This window comes from Heterodontus francisci, chromosome 5 (assembly GCF_036365525.1).
Source record: "Heterodontus francisci isolate sHetFra1 chromosome 5, sHetFra1.hap1, whole genome shotgun sequence".
Taxonomy (NCBI): Eukaryota; Metazoa; Chordata; class Chondrichthyes; order Heterodontiformes; family Heterodontidae; genus Heterodontus; species Heterodontus francisci.
The window spans coordinates 151,868,495-151,884,574 of record NC_090375.1 but is presented as its reverse complement, the minus strand read 5'-3'; positions in this window follow the sequence as shown (position 1 = coordinate 151,884,574).

Below are 16,080 nucleotides of genomic sequence, written 5' to 3'. Positions count from 1 at the left end.
TAATGTGCATGCATGTGAATGCACGGAATGTGGTTAATAAGACTGGTGAGGTACAGGTGCAGATTGCCATGTGGAAATATGATGTTGTGGCTATAACAGAGACCTGGCTCAAAGAACGACAGGAATGGGTGTTAAATATTCCTGGATACAAGGTGCTCCGGAAAGATAGGAATGGGAAAAAGGGGGAGGGGTGGCAGTATTGACTAGCATTGCAGTGCTGGAGGAAAAGGATGTCCCAGAGGGGTCGAGGACAGAATCAATTTGGCTAGAACTAAGGAACAAAAAAGGTGTAGTTACATTGCTTGGTGTTGTCTATCGGCCATCAGCTAGTGGGAAGAACGTGGAGGAACAAATTTGCAAGGAAATTACAAAGAGGTGCAAAAATTATAGGGTAGTTATAATGGGTACTTTAATTATCCAAACATAGACTGGGATAATAGTAGTGTAAAGGGCAGTGAGGGGCAAGAGTTCAGAGAGTGTGTTCAGGAAAATTTTCTACAGTAGTATGTTGCTAGTCCAATGAGAAAGGAGGCACTGCTAGACCTGATTCTTGGGAATGAGGTGGGCAAAGTGGATCAAGTATCAGTAGGAGAGCATTTAGGGGATAGTGATCATTGTATCACAAGGTTTAGGCTGACTATGGAAAAGGACAAAGAACAATCCAGGGTAAGAATAATTAACTGGGGGAAGGGCAACTTCAATGGGGTAAGAATGGAGCTTGGGCAAAAATATTTGGAGTCAAAATCTGGCAGGAAAACCAGTAGATGAACAATGGGCTACCTTCAAAGAGGAGATAGTTCGGACAGTCAAGGTATGTTCCCTCGAAGGGGAAAAGTAGGGCAAACAAATCCAGAGCTCCCTGGATGACAAAAGAGGTAGAGATTAAGATAAAGAAGAAAAAGTGTGCTTATGACAGATACCAGGTAGAAAATACTATTGAGAACCAGGCTGAATATAGAAGGTCCAGAGGGGAAATGAAAAAGCAAATAAGAGAAGCAAAGAGAGAGCATGAAAAGAGACTGACAGCTACAATTAATGGAAATCCCAAAGTTTTCTATAGGTATATAAATAGTAAAAGGGTGGTAAAAGGAGGAGTGGGGCCGATAAGGGACCAGAAAGGGGACTTACACAAGGAGGCAGAGGGCATAGCTGAGGTATTAAATGAATACTTTGTATCTGTCTTTAGCAAGGAAGAAGATGCAACCCAGGCAATGTTGAAAAAGGATGTAAGTTAGACACTATAGGGTTTTAAAATTGATAAAGAGGAAGTATTAGATAGGCTGTCTGTACATTAAGTGGATAAACTCCAGGACCAGATGAGATGCATCCAAGGGTACTGCGGGAAGTGAGGGTGGAAATCGCAGAGGCACTGGCTATAATTCTTCAGTCTTCCTTAGACTCAGGGGTGGTGCCAGAGGACTGGAGAATTGCAAACGTTACACCCCTGTCAAAAGGGGTGCCCAGCAACTACAGGCCAGTCAGTTTAACTTTGGCGGTGAGGAATCTTCTAGAAAAAATAATATGGGACAAAATCAACAGTCACATGGACAAAGACGAGTTAATTAAGGAAAGCCAGCATAGATTTCTGAAGGGAAAATCATGTTTAACTAACTTGCTGGAGTTTTTTGAGGAGGTAACAGAGAGGTTCATGAGGGCAATGCTGTTGATGTGGTGTACATGGACTTTCAAAAGGAATTTGATACAGTGCCACACAACAGACTTGTGAGCAAACTTGTAGTTCATGGAATAAAAGGGACGGTAGTAACATGGATACACAATTGGCTGAGTGACAGGAAACAAACAGTAGTGGTTAATGGATGTTTTTCGGGCTGGAGGAAGGTTTGTAGTGGAGTTCCCCAGGGATCAGTGTTGGGACCTTTGCTTTTCCTGATATATATTAATGTCCTAGACCTTGGTGTACAGGACACAATTTCAAAGTTTGCAGATGATACGAAACTTGGAAGCATTGTGAACTGTGAGGAGGATAGTGTAGAACTTCAAAAGGACATAGACAAATTGGTGGAATGGACAGACAGGTGGCAGATGAAGTTCAATGCAGAGAAATGTGAAGTGATTCATTTTGGTAGGAAGAACATGGAGAGACAATATAGAATAAAGGGTACAATATTAAAGGGGGTGCAGGAGCAGAGGGACCTGGGTGTATATGTGCATAAGTCATTGAAGGTGGCAGGACAGGTTGAGAGAGTGGTTAATAAAGCATACAGTATCCTGGGCTTTATTAATAGGGGCATAGAGTACAGGAGCAAGGAAGTTATGTTGAACTTGTATAAGACACTAGTTTGGCCTCAGCTGAAGTATTGCGTCTAGTTCTGGGCGCCGCACTTGAGGAAAGACGTGAGGGCGTTGGAGAGAGTACAGAAAAGCTTCACGAGAATGGTTCCAGAGATGAGGAATTTCAGTTATGAAGATAGATTGGAGAAGTTAGGACTATTTTCCTTGGAGAAGAGAAGGCTGAGAGGTGATTTGATAGAGGTATTCAAAATCATGAGGGGTCTGGACAGAGTAGATGGAGAGAAACTGTTCCCACTCATGAAAGGATCGAGAATGAGAGGGCACAAATTTAAAGTATTTGGTAAGAGAAGCAAAAGTGACATGAGGAAAAACTTTTTCACGCAGTGAGTGGTTAAGGCCTGGAATGCGCTGTCTGAGAATGTGGTGGAGGCAGGTTCAATTGAAGCATTCAAAAAGGAATTAGACAGTTATATAAAAAGGAAGAATGTGCAGGATTATGGGGAGGAGGCAGGGGAATGGAACTGAGAGAATTGCTCTTTCAGAGAGCCAGTGCAGACACAATGGGCTGAATGGCCTCCTTCTGCACGGTAACGATTCTATGATTCTGTCTTGTAGATGGAGGACAGGATTTGGGAAGTCAGGAGGTGAGTTACCCGCCACAGAATTCCCTCTGACTTGCTTTTGTAGTCACTGTACTTATATGGCTGTTCCAGTTTAGTTTCTAGTCAATGGTAACCCCCAGGATGTTGATAGCCAGGGGATTCAGTGATGGTAATGCCATTGAATGTCAAGGGGAGAGTGTTGGATTCTCTCTTGATGGAGATGGTCATTGTCTGGCACTTGTGTGACGCAAATGTAACCTGCCACTTATTAGCCCAAACCTCAATGTTGTCCAGGTCTTGCTGCATATGGAAACGGACTGCTTCAGTATCTGAGGAGTCGCGAATGGTGCTGAACATTGTGCAACCATTAGTGAACATCCCCACTTCTGACCTTATGATGGAGGGAAGGCCATTGATGAAGCAGCTGAAGATGGCTGGGCCTAGGACAATACCCTGAGGAACTCCTGCAGTGATGTCTTGGGGCTGAGATGATTGACCTCCAACAACCACGATCATCTTATTTTGTGTTAGGTATGACTCCAACCAATCGAGTGTCTTCCCCGATTCCCATTGACTCCAGTTTTGCTAGGGCTCCTGGATGCCACACGTGGTCAAATGCTGCCTTGATGTCAAGGGCTGGCACTCTCACCTCACCTCTGGAGTTCAGCTGGAGTCCATGTTTGGACCAAGGCTGTAATGAGGTCAGGAGCTGAGTGGCCCTGGCGGAACCCAACTGAGCATCAGTGAGCTGGTTATTGCTGAGTAAGTGCCGCTGGACCCCTTTCTCACCTGGTCGTAACAGAAATTTGGGGACTACCATCAGGGATTTGACCCACGGACAAACGAGAAATTGGAAGTGGGAAGCCAAATTGATCGCAAACAAAAAGAGAAAAGATTTCAAGACAGGTTTTCTTGTGGTTGTGTGTGCTTGAATACTAACATGTCTGCGACTGAAGCCAGTAACTCCCCAAACCAGGGTGAAGTAACTTGGGATAAGTTAAAAGCACTGTCTATGAAGGAGTTGAGGAATATGGTTGAGCAGTGTGGGATCACTGTACATGGCAAGGCTAGGAAGTCTGAACTCATAAGGCTAGTGGCCAACTATTTTTCCCTTGAATCTGAAGAAGCAGAAACAGGGTTAGAAGCAGACTCCAACAGGGTATCGTTAGCAAAGATACAACTGGAACAGAGGAAACTTGAATTCGAAGACAGGGAAAGAGAAAGAGAGACAAGACAGAGAGAAAGAAAGAGCCTTCCAGAAGGAACATGAGGAAAGAGAAAGAGAGAGACAGGAGAAAGAAAAAGGCAGGAGAGAGAGAAAGAAAGAACTTTTCAGAGGGAACGTGAAGAAAAAGAGAGAGAAAGAACCTACCAGAAGGAATGTGAAGAGAGAGAGCTGAGGTGGCTTGAGTTAACTGGGGGGGGGTGGGGGTGGGAGGGGGTGGCGGGCACAAAGTAACCCCAGTGAAAGCATAGCCAATATGAAGGATTATAATTCAGGGCTGGGTACAGAATTGTTAAAACTTTCCCAACTGATCCCAAAATTCAATGAGGGAGACATGGAAGCATTTTTTTGGTCTTTTGAAAAACTGGCAAGGCAGTTAAAGTGGCCAGTTGTGGCTTAGACTCTGCTGATACAAAGCCTATGAGGTTTATTCCATGTTGCCATAGAGTCGAGTTCCAGATGAAAGTCCATCAGATTATGAGCTGACAAAAAATGCTATCCTCGGGGCATATGAGTTAGCACCGGAAGCCTATCGCCAAAAGTTTAGAATCCTCAAGAAGCAAGCTGATCAAATTTACCTGGAATTTGAGAGAAGTAAGCAGCTGGCTTTTGATCAGTGGCTGAGGGCTGTTAAATTGCAGCTCAGCTATGAAAATCTCAGAGCAGTAATTTTGCTAGAGGAATTTAAAAACTCTCTCCCACTCTCCATAAAGACACATGTAGGGAAACAGAAGGTTCAGCAAGCCCGGCAAGCCGCAGTGCTGGCTGATGAGTTTGTTCTCAATTTTAAGTCGGTTCTCCAGGGCAAAACCTTTCCTAATCACCCCCACAAATCCGAAAAGGACAAAGGGTGGGAAGGTGATAGAAGCGCAAAGAGTCCTGGGAGGGAAAGAAAAGCAGGAGACACAGGGAGCCCTCCTCCAGCCAAAAAGAATACTGCTGTAAGTAGGAGTGAGACCCGGAGACCTGTGTGCTGCCATTGTAATAAAGCAGGGCGTCCAGCTGACTGCTGGAAACTAAAGAGAAAGCCTGTAGGGTTAATCAGGGCACATCCGCTCAGTGAAGGAGAAGGGAGCTTGATGGAAAGCACAGCAGAAAAAGCTGTGGCTTTAACTGCAGTAAGAGTGAGACCCAGGAAGCTTAATGCTGCAAGTGCAGGAAAATTTAACAGGATTCCTGAAAGCTATCAGGATTTTGTGTCTGAAGGGAGAGTAACCCTATACCCCTCGAGTGAGGCATGCAAGCCCATAGTAATTCTCAGGGACACAGGGTCCACTAGATCCCTTTTACTGGGAAAAGGCCTGACCTTTCCCCTGGAGAGTGCAGTGAACACAAGAATGGTGGTGTATGCCTGTACTTTTACACCGGGTGCACATGGAGTGCGACCTAGTTTCGGGACCGGTGATCATGGGGATTGTCCCTAGTTTGCCTGTGGACAGGGTTGACCTGCTCCTAAGTAATGATCTGGTAGGGGTGAAGGCAGTAGTTTCCCCAGTAGTGAAAGAGAGACCGCAGGAGGTCAGAGAGACAGGGCAGTGGCAGGAGATGGTCCCCTGCAGTTTCCCTGAATGTATAGTGAATCAGGCCATGATCAAACCAGCTCTCCCAGAGGAGACTGAATGGGCACTGCAGGCAAATGACCACGAGGTCTGTCTGTCTGAGACTTTGTTTGGAAAGTTAGAAGACCCAGGGAATGAGTTAAATGGATTTTCCCTAGCTGAGGCTCAGCGAGCTGACCCAGCACTGAGAGAGTTAGCACAGGCTGCCCAGACTGAAATTGAAGCAGAGGGAGTCCCTGATTGCTACTATTTAAAGAATGAGTTACTGATGAGGAAATGGAGTTCTCCTCACAGACCTGAGACAAGGAGTGGACAGTAGTTCACCAGTTAGTGGTGCCGCAGAGGCACCGGAGAGAAATAGTAAGAATGGCCCACGAGACTACAGTGGCTGTACATGTCGGTATATGAAAAACCAAAGCCTGCATAAGACAGCAGTTTGATTGGGCAAAACTCCACAAAGATGTGGTGGAGTACTGCAGGAGTTGCCACAGGTGCCAAGTTGAGGGGAAACCCCAACTCAGTGAAAACTGCACCCCTAAGTCCTGTATCAGTGTTAGGAGGACCCTCCAGCAGAGGGCTGATAAATGTAAGGGATCCCTGCCAAGAACAAAGGGGACAGGCAGGTACAAGGCTGGCAAAAGATTAGAAAGGAAAAGGGAAAAAGGGACCAAGAGGGCAGGTTAAAGGAAGTCCGGGAGGAATCCCAAATGGAAACCCCTATGGTCCGGTCAGCCAACCCCTAAATATTTGAAAAGTTAGACCCCACATCCTCCAATGTAAATACAGACACTAGATGCATCCCACCAGAGTTGCTAACAGCATTTACAGGAAACTGCAGAGACAAAGAAACTGTGAGGATGATGCCTCACCTAGTCGAAGTGCTGCAGGGGCGTGCAGCAGAATCTGGACAAATACCTGCAAGCAGGAGTGTCCCTGAGGACAAAGGGAAGATTAGAAAGGAATCCTTCCCACAGTCAGGAGAAAAGGAAACCAACCATCCTCTAACGTGAAAGGCTGCGTTTGCTGACAACACAACCACTACGTGGCGCAATACCTGCGTAAATGCGGACTCTTCAACTGGAATGTCAGTGTCTGCGACATTCAGGCAGCTGCCAGGAATAAACATGGCGCTGCTCAATCGAACCCTTCCTCTGCAGACCTCAACAAGAACAAAGACAACCTAGGAATTCATAGAAATGTGCAAAATGAAAAATTTCCCTCCAAAAAACACATGTTTATTGGGATGCCAAAAAGGGTAGTTTAAAGCAGCATTGCTACCAAGAAAAGACCGGCTGTAACAACTGTTAGTATTTCTGAATGAATGAGAGAGATGCATGTGTGTTTTCCTGTACTTGTCTACTCTCTAATCCCTTTTAATGAAACGCTCTATTAAAAAAAAAATCGCATTTCATTCTGCTGGGTGTGGAGGTGTCATGAAGACCCTCACCTGTCTACAATGAGGCATACAAATTTTGTCATATGAATATCAATTTTAAACAGTTGCTGGATTGAGGAGATGACTTGTTTAAAGAGATCAGCAGTGGCTGGAAAAACATTTGCATACTATGAGACAGTGCTTGGAGAGACAAAAGAATTGCTCACTCATTCAATTAACAGAGATTGGTCTGGGCAATGGTGATCCACATCTTTACAGTGTAAGAGGCAGCACTACACCCCCCTCGACCGGAGCTTTGAAATCCACAAATGCAGGAGTTTGTTTAAACAGTTAGTCACGTGACTAACCTGCTGGCCAACTTGGAGTTTTGAAATGTGCTAACAGGACAGTTTGAGGACAGACTGCAGATTGCAACTGAACCTGGAACAAGAGAGCCTATCTCCTGGCTGGCTCTCTCTCATTTTCTTACAACCTCCGGACCCACTGAAGTCACTTAACCTCAAAAGAGAGAGAAGACTCCTACATCAAAACAAGTTAAAGTATTCACCGTGCCCCAACGAATGGCAACACTTACCGGCAACCAAAGACTCCACATCAAACTCAAAGGACTGTACTTACAACCCAGATATTGCCTCAAACCTTTCCCCTTTATTCCTTCCACTATTTCTGTCTCTATCTGTGTGTGTGCTTATCGCGTATGCATGCTAGTGTGGTCACGTCACATATTCGCCACCGTTACCCAAATTAGAGTTTAAGATTAATAAACTTCCACCTTTCTTGTTTAAATCTAGGAAAACCTGCCTAATTGATTTTTTTGCCTTACAATGGAAAGTGGTGAACAAGGATTCACTGAGGGGGAGTTAAAACACGGTGTTTTTAAAATTACACCCTGTTATGGTTAAACCAGGCAAAGGCTGAGAGGGAACCCCTAGACCTCTTTCTCACCTGGTTGTAACAATATGATGAAACAAAAAAAGAGCATGTATGATACATGTCAGATGAATTCTTCAAGTGAGAATCAGGCCAAATACAATAAATTGAGAGGGGAAGTGAAGAGGAAAATAAAACTGACAAAGAGAGAATATAAGAATAGAATGGCACTTAACATAAAGAGAATCCAAATATCTTCTATCAGCATGTAAATAGTAAGCGGGTAGTAAGAAGTGGGGTGGGGCCTATTAGGGATAAAGAGGGTGATATATGCTTAGAGGTGCAGGGCGAGGCTACACTACTTAATGAGTACTTTGTATCAGTGTTTACTAAGGAAGGGGATGCTGACAAAATATTGGTAGAAGTGGAGATGGTAGAGGGAACGGATGGGGTGAAAATTGACAGACAGGATATACCGGAAAAGCTGGCTACTCTTAGAGTGGAGATGTCGCCTGGTCCAGAAGGCTTGCATATCAGGTTTCTAAGGGAAGTGGGGGTGGAGATAGCGGAAAGGCTTGTCATAATCTTCCAATCTTCCCTGGATACGGGGGAGGTGCCAGAGAATTGCAAAGTGACAAAGGTGACACCCTTGTTCAAGAAAGGATGTAAGGACATTCCTAGTAACTACAGGCCGGTCAGTTTAACATCAGTGGTGGGTAACGTTTCAGAAACAAAAATCAAGGAAAGAAATTAACAGCCACTTATTTTGGAATGATGCTGTGTTGATACTCGTGTACTGCTTATAGTTTATTGTTGAATCAGACAAGCTCTTGGATGTATTTTTCCTAATGTAACAAGGAGACAAAATGCAACAATTAATATCTGTTTATTGTCTAAAGTTAAACCCTGTCTGGAATGTGAAGCACGCCCTCTCGACTTTAACTAAAATCAGAATGTAAAGCTAGTGTATTATTTAAATCCCTGCTGTTTTGAAAACTGCAAAGCTTAATTTTACTACTCAGTATACCAAACTTTTATTAATTTTTTAAAAAGCAAAATGAAATAAAGCATTTTGGAGATGTGGCTTATTAACTCAATAATTTTATTTTAAAATGCACTATTAAAAAGTGGCCAGAAAATAGATCAATGTAATTCTCTAGAAGCATTAATTGAAGTTGTCTAAACACTCTATTTAGCACTTACTTGATAACACTAGGAAATTCTAGATTTATTAATACCTCCATATCACAGATTTCAAAACTAGGATCATTGCACCTGAAGGAGTCTGAATGGGATGCTAGGGCATCCCTGAGGTCACTAGTTTCATGTTTATGAGTATAATGTTATTTAATAATGAAGTACAAACTACAATAATGTACATTAAACGTAAATTGACATCCAGTTCAGTATGTAAGACATTATTATAAAATGTAGTAAAGTATTCCAGTTAATGCTATTTCATATCCTTAAATCCCCCTTCTAATTAAACCAACAAACAAAAAGCAGAAAGCAAAAAGAGTTCTGTTTCATCACATAATGGTGCAACATCCACAGCTTTAGCTCTTATTCCAGGACAGGAGGGCTTTCTGTCTCTCTTTCATGAGATTTCTGAATTTCTCTATTTGTTGGTTGACTGGCATATTATACCAATTAAACAAAGTTTTCTGCATTTAGGACAAGGGATCCTGGAAGTACTTTTACATTTTACAATTGGTGCATCGACAGTACTGCAAAAACTCAGTTTCCTTTAATCTTATTTTATAGTAGGATGATAATTAACAAAGGGTTAATTTGTTGTATATTAGGGTACATTTTAAAGGAGAACTATCTGTGCAGAGGTATTTTCTGGTGAAGGTGTAGCAACATTGCTCTTTCACAATTGGTCAGCACAAATTTTTCAATACAATTTTGCCATTACTTTGTGTCTCTAGACAAAAAGATGTTTTTCTTCTCCCATGGAGATAACGTTCTTTTAATATTCTCCAAGAAGAAGGGACTGTCAGTACAGTTCCTCGCATTTCATTGCAAAAAGCAAATAATCCCAAATGGAAGTACTGCCGAAATTAACCAGTAGGTGGCAGCAACAGCACTGTGTCGATGACACACAGCACTCGGGTCAGCGTTCCTTTTCTCTTGCACAGACAGCTCCTCCTCCTGTCTATTCAGCCGGGTTCGGACAACTATAACATTAGATCAAACCAGAAGACTAGCAGAGACCTGACTCAAAGGGGGGATTGGGAACTTCATATCCCTGGCTACAGGAAATTCAGAACAAAATAGAGAAGGAAGGAAAGCAGGGGCGGGGGTGGTGGTCGTAGCAGTAGTGGTCAAAGAAACTACTACAAAAAAAAACTTGGAATTTACGTTGAGACTTCCACTAGGCATGAAAGGCGCTAAGTATTTTACAGGCAATGACGTACTTTTGGAGTGTAGTCACTGTTGAAATGTAGGTCACTCAGCAGCCAATTTGTGCATAGCAAGCTCCCACAAACAGCAAGATGATAATGACCTGATAATGTTTTTTGTGATGTTGATTGAGTTATAAACATTAGGCAGGACACCAGAGATAACTCCCTGCTCTTCTTCAAAATACTGCTTGGGGATCTTTTACATCCAGCTGAGAGGGCAGATGGAGCCTCAGTTAACACCTTATCCAAAAGAGAACACTTCCAAAGTACTGCACTGGAGTGTCAGCCTTGATTTTTGCATTCAAGTGCTGCAGTGGGACTTGAACCCAGAACCTCCTGACTCAGGAAGCAAGTGTACTACCGCAAGAGTCATGGATTTCCAGACGGCATTTGATAAGGTGCCAGACAATAAGTTAATAGGCAAGATAAGGGCTCATGGAGTTGGGGATAATATATTAGAGGATTGATTCATGGACAGGAAGCAAAGAGTAGTGTTACGGACAGGTGGTAAGGGGTGTGGGTGGTTCCCACTGTTCACCTCCCAACTGACCGCAATCATGTTTTGTTAAAATGGTGCTTTAGCCCCTAAGTGTCTTAGGGTCAAATAAACAGGCAAATGACAGTTTTATTTTTAAACAAATCCCGAAATGATTGCAACTTCACTCACATATACATTCATCCACACATATATACACAGGAATAAATAGAGAGAAAAGGGCAAGAGGTAGTTTAAAGTCCCTAGTGAGGTAAGTATTAGTGGTTTACAGAAGATTACTGAGTCCTCTCGGGAGGAGGTCTTTTTTTACACATTCCAGGCCTGATTACTGGCAGTCTTGAACTTGTGATGTTATTGTAGAGCTCTATCCATTGTAATACAGCCCAAAGCTTGTGGTGTGTAGTTTGTTATCTTGACAGATGGTTAGTCTCCAAGTCACTTTGTGATGTCTCTGCTGTGGTGGCTGTTCTTGGTCAGCAGAGTTCTTCTCTTGCCTGTTGGATCCTTCTCACAGGCTTTCTGTGACGTTGGCTTGATCTCCCCTTTCTCTTTCCAGAAAGCTACCTTTTAAAGGTCAAAATTTATTACATTAGAGTTTCTGTTAGAAGATGCATGGCCCTGTCTGCTGTTGTGACCACAAAATGGGCCAGGATGATAACCATTGCCATTGTTTGATGTTTGAATGGGCATCATCCTGTTATGATGTTGCTGCTTCACACCATTTTCATCTTGGTTTAGTTAGATTGTCTCCTGCATCCTCTGTTAGTTCATTCATTTTTTTTTATTCGCTCATGGGATGTGGGCTTTTCTGGCTAGGGTTGCATTTATTGCCCATCACTAATTGCCCTTGAGAAGGTGATGGTGAGCTGCCTTCTTGAACTGCTGCAGTCCTTCGGGTGTAGGTACACCCACAGTGCTGTTAGGAAGGGAGTTCCAGTATTTTGACCCAGCGACAGTGAAGGAATGGTGATATACTTCTAAGTCGGGATGGTGTATGACTTGGAGGGGAACGTGCAGGTGGTGGTGTTCCCATACATCTGCAGTCCTTGTCCTTCCAGATGGTAGAGGTCGCGGGTTTGGAAAGTGCTATTGAAGGAGCCTTGGTGAGTTGCTGCAGTGCATCTTGTAGATGTTGCCATTGTGCGTCGGTGATGAAGGGAGTGAATGTTGAAGGTTGTGGATGGGGTGCCAATCAAGCAGGCTGCTTTGTCCTGGATGGTGTTGAGCTTCTTGAGTGTTGTTGGAGCTGCTCCCACAGTGGCGCAGTGGTTAGCACCGCAGCCTCACAGCTCCAGCGACCCGGGTTCAATTCTGGGTACTGCCTGTGTGGTGTTTGCAAGTTCTCCCTGTGTCTGCGTGGGTTTCCTCCGGGTGCTCCGGTTTCCTCCCACAGCCAAAAGACTTGCAGGTTGATAGCTGAATTGGCCATTATAAATCGTCACTAGTATAGGTAGGTGGTAGGGGAATATAGGGACAGGTGAGGATGTGGTAGGAATATGGATTAGTGTAGGATTAGTATAAATGGGTGTTTAATGGTCGGCACAGACTCGGTGGGCCGAAGGGCCTGTTTCAGTGCTATATCTCTAAATCTAAATCTAAAAATCTAATCCAGGCAAGTGGAGAGTTTTCCATCACACTCCTGACTTCTGCCTTGTAGATAGTGGACAGGCATTGGGGAGTCAGGAGTTGAGTTACTAGCCACAGAGTTCCCAGCCTCTGACCTGCTCTTGTGGTCACAGTATTTATGTTGTTGGTCCAGTTCAGTTTCTGGTCAAAGGTGACCCCCATGATGCTGATAGTGTGGGATTCAGTGATGGTAATGCCATTGAATGTCAAGGGGGGATGGTTAGATTCTCTTGTGTTTGAGATGGTCATTGCCTGGCACTTGTGTGGCGCAAATGTAACTTGCCAGTTATCATCCCAAGCTTGGATGTTGTCCAAGTCTTGCTGCATCTGGACACAGGCTGCTTTAGTATCTGAGGAGTCACGAATGGCACTGAACATTGTGCAATCTTTAGCGAACATCCCATATGATGGAGGGAAGGTCATTGATGAAGCAGCTGAAGATGGTTGGGCTTAAGACACTTCCTTAAGGAACTCCTGCAGTGATGTCCTGGGAATGAGATGATTGATCTCCAGCAACCACAACCATCTTCCTTTGTGCTAGGTATGAATCCAACCAGTGGAGAGTTTTCCCCAATTCCCATTGACTCCAGTTTTGCTAGGGCTCCTTGATGCCATGTCGATCAGAGTCATTAATATGCACCAGCTCCTTTCAATTTCAAAGGGGTTCTCCCCAGAGCTATTTCAGGTAAGGTTAAGGAGTCTCATCTTCACAGATGAGTTTGTGGATTTCCAGTACAGGAGGGGTCAGATGGCTGCTACTTCATAATGAATGGTGGAGCAGGCTTGATGGCCCGTATAATCTATTCCTGCTCCTATTTCTTATGTTCTTAAATGTTCCATGCCTGTTCAAAAAGGAGAAAGGGATAAATCCAGTACCCACTGGCCAGTCAGTCTTATGTCAATGGTGGGAAAACTTCACGAGACAATATTCTGGGACAAGATTAACTGGCACTTGGAAAGGTATCGGGTAATAAATGAAAGTCAGAATGAATTGGTTAAAAGCAAATTGTGTTTGACTAACTTGATCGAGTTCTTTGATGAAGTAAGGAAAAAACTGATGATGGTGGTGCGGTTGATTTGTATTTGGCTGTTCAAAAGGCGCTTGCTAAAATACCACATAATAGACTTGTTTGCAAAATTAAAGCCCAAGGAATTAAAGGGACAGTGGCAGCATAGATACCGAATTGGCTAAGGGATAGAAACTGGGGAGTAGTGTGTACGGTTGTTTTTCAGGCTGGAGGGCAGTCAGTATACAGTAGCTTTCCCCGGGGTCAGTATTAGGATCACTGCTTTTTCTGATATATATTAATGATCTGGACTTAGATATACAGGGCATAATTTCAAAATTTACAGATGGTATGAAACTTGGAAATGTAGTAAACAATGAGGAGGATAGTAACTGGTTTCAGGAGAATGTACATAGACTGGTAAAATGGGCAGACACATGACAAATGAAATTTAATGCAGAGAAATGTGATGAGACATTTTGGTAGAAAGAATGAGGAAAGGTGTTATGATCCAAATGGTACAATTTTAAAGGTGGTGTAGGAACAGAGAGACTTTAGGCTGTATATACACAAATCTTTGAAAGTGGCAGGACTAGTTCAGAAGGCTGCTAAAAAAACGTATGGGATCCTTTACTTAGCGGCATAGAGTACAAAAGCAAGGAGATTTTGCTCAACCTTTACAATACACGGGTTAGGCCACAGCTGGAGTATTGTGCGCAATTCTGGGCAGAGGATGTCAAAGCCTTGGACAGGCTGCAGAGGAGACTTACTAGAATGGTACCGGGGTTGAGGGATTCAGTTCTGTGGAGAAGCTGGGGTAGTTCGCCACAGAGCAGAGAGGCTAAGCAGAGATTTGAAAGAAATGTTCAAAGTCATGAATGGTTTTGATAGAGTAAATAAGGACAAACTGTTTCCCGTGGCAGAAGGGTCAGAGAACAAAAGTTTAAGGTGACTGGCAAAAGAACCAGAGGCAACATGAGGAATCTTTTGTTTTACACAGTGAGCTGTAGTGATCTGGAATGTACTGCATGATAGAGTGATGGAAGCAGATTAGTAACATTAAAAAGAGAATTGTATAAATACTTAATGGGGAAAATTTTACAGTGCTATGGAGAAAGAGCAGTGGACTGGGATTAATTGGAGACCTGTACCAAAGAGCTGGCACAGGCATGATGGGCCAAATGGCCTCTTTCTGCACTATATCATTCTATGAGGCACATACAAATCCCAAATAGCTGTATCACTTGAAAATTTCAATGCACTATGCTAATTGGCAGTAAAAGCTAGCAAATCTGAGGGACATGGAATGTGCAATCAGTTAAGTTAAAAGTTGTTCAGATTTTTAAAAATAAAATGAGACTCTGTCACTCTAGCAAAATTTTGAACATATTATTAAAAGATTTGTAACTGGGAAAGTGAACATTGAGTGCTTTTATAATTGGTCAATATGTCCCTGCAATATCACTTTGATAAGTTTATTTTAGCTATCTGTCTATAGATATATCTATCTATATACGTGTATATATCTTTCTCTATATGTATCTGCACACCCCTCAGTGACTGATTCCTCTTTGATTGTGTGATTGGGCAGTTTTTCCTCCCCAGTCCCATTGGATGTGATGTCTGTGTAACTGACGTCAGGTAAGTCAGATAAATTCGCCGGCGGGTCCCAGAGAAAGCGTCAGGTACACGGTGACTCATCGGGAATCTAAAGGGCTTTCTTATTCTCTCGTTTCAGTGACCACTCAGCTGAACACCCCAGATCACATCACAAGATGCTGTTCTGGCACTCGCAACCTGAACAATATAATCAATACCCCAGCAGCAATAGCTATCTCCGGTAAGAATGTCCTTCCTAATATTTGTATTGCTTACCTTGTTCTGTACACAGAGCTACAGGATGCTTAATGCCCCATCCTAAACCGAACTATGCAATTAATAGATGAACGCGAATGCACATTGGTCCCGATTTCTAACAGCTTTCCAGCGCTGTTTAACTTTACGAACCCAGACTGTCGCTTCTCACTCTCTCGCTGCTCAGTGTCTAGATCGGAAATGCACTTTTATTAGCATCTTGTTTTAAATGCTCCTACAGCCTTTTCATCCTCCGCCAACTAACTGCAAACCGTTTCTAACATCTTGCAGAAAGGCAAACAAATTCATGTTATGATGATTAAAACAAAAATTGGAAATGTTGGGAATACAAAAATGCTGGAAACACAGAGCAGGTCTGTGGACGGGTCAGACCCGTGAAGTGCGTTGGGTTCCGAAAGTAACGAAATGATCAAGGAATTTGCAGGGAAAAAGCCGACGGTTACAGTCATTACATGTTACTGTCAAATCAAATGAAGGGGTGGAGCAAGACAGAGGGACAGTGGAATCAAGGACTCGCTTTCCAGTTCCTCCCAAATTTAGCTCCTACGACAGATTTAAGCTGTGCTGTGCTAAACTAAGCTAAGCTGTGCTGGACCTGTAACTTCTTTCGGGTTCAAAACTAAAATCTTTCCACAACTGCAAGTCATCAGCAAACTCATTAATTTGACGAAGTCCCCTTAAATTTTCAGAACTGCGGTTGCAATTTTGAATGGCCCAGCAATTTCATGTTAAATCGATTTTGAACACCTATTGACACTTCGCA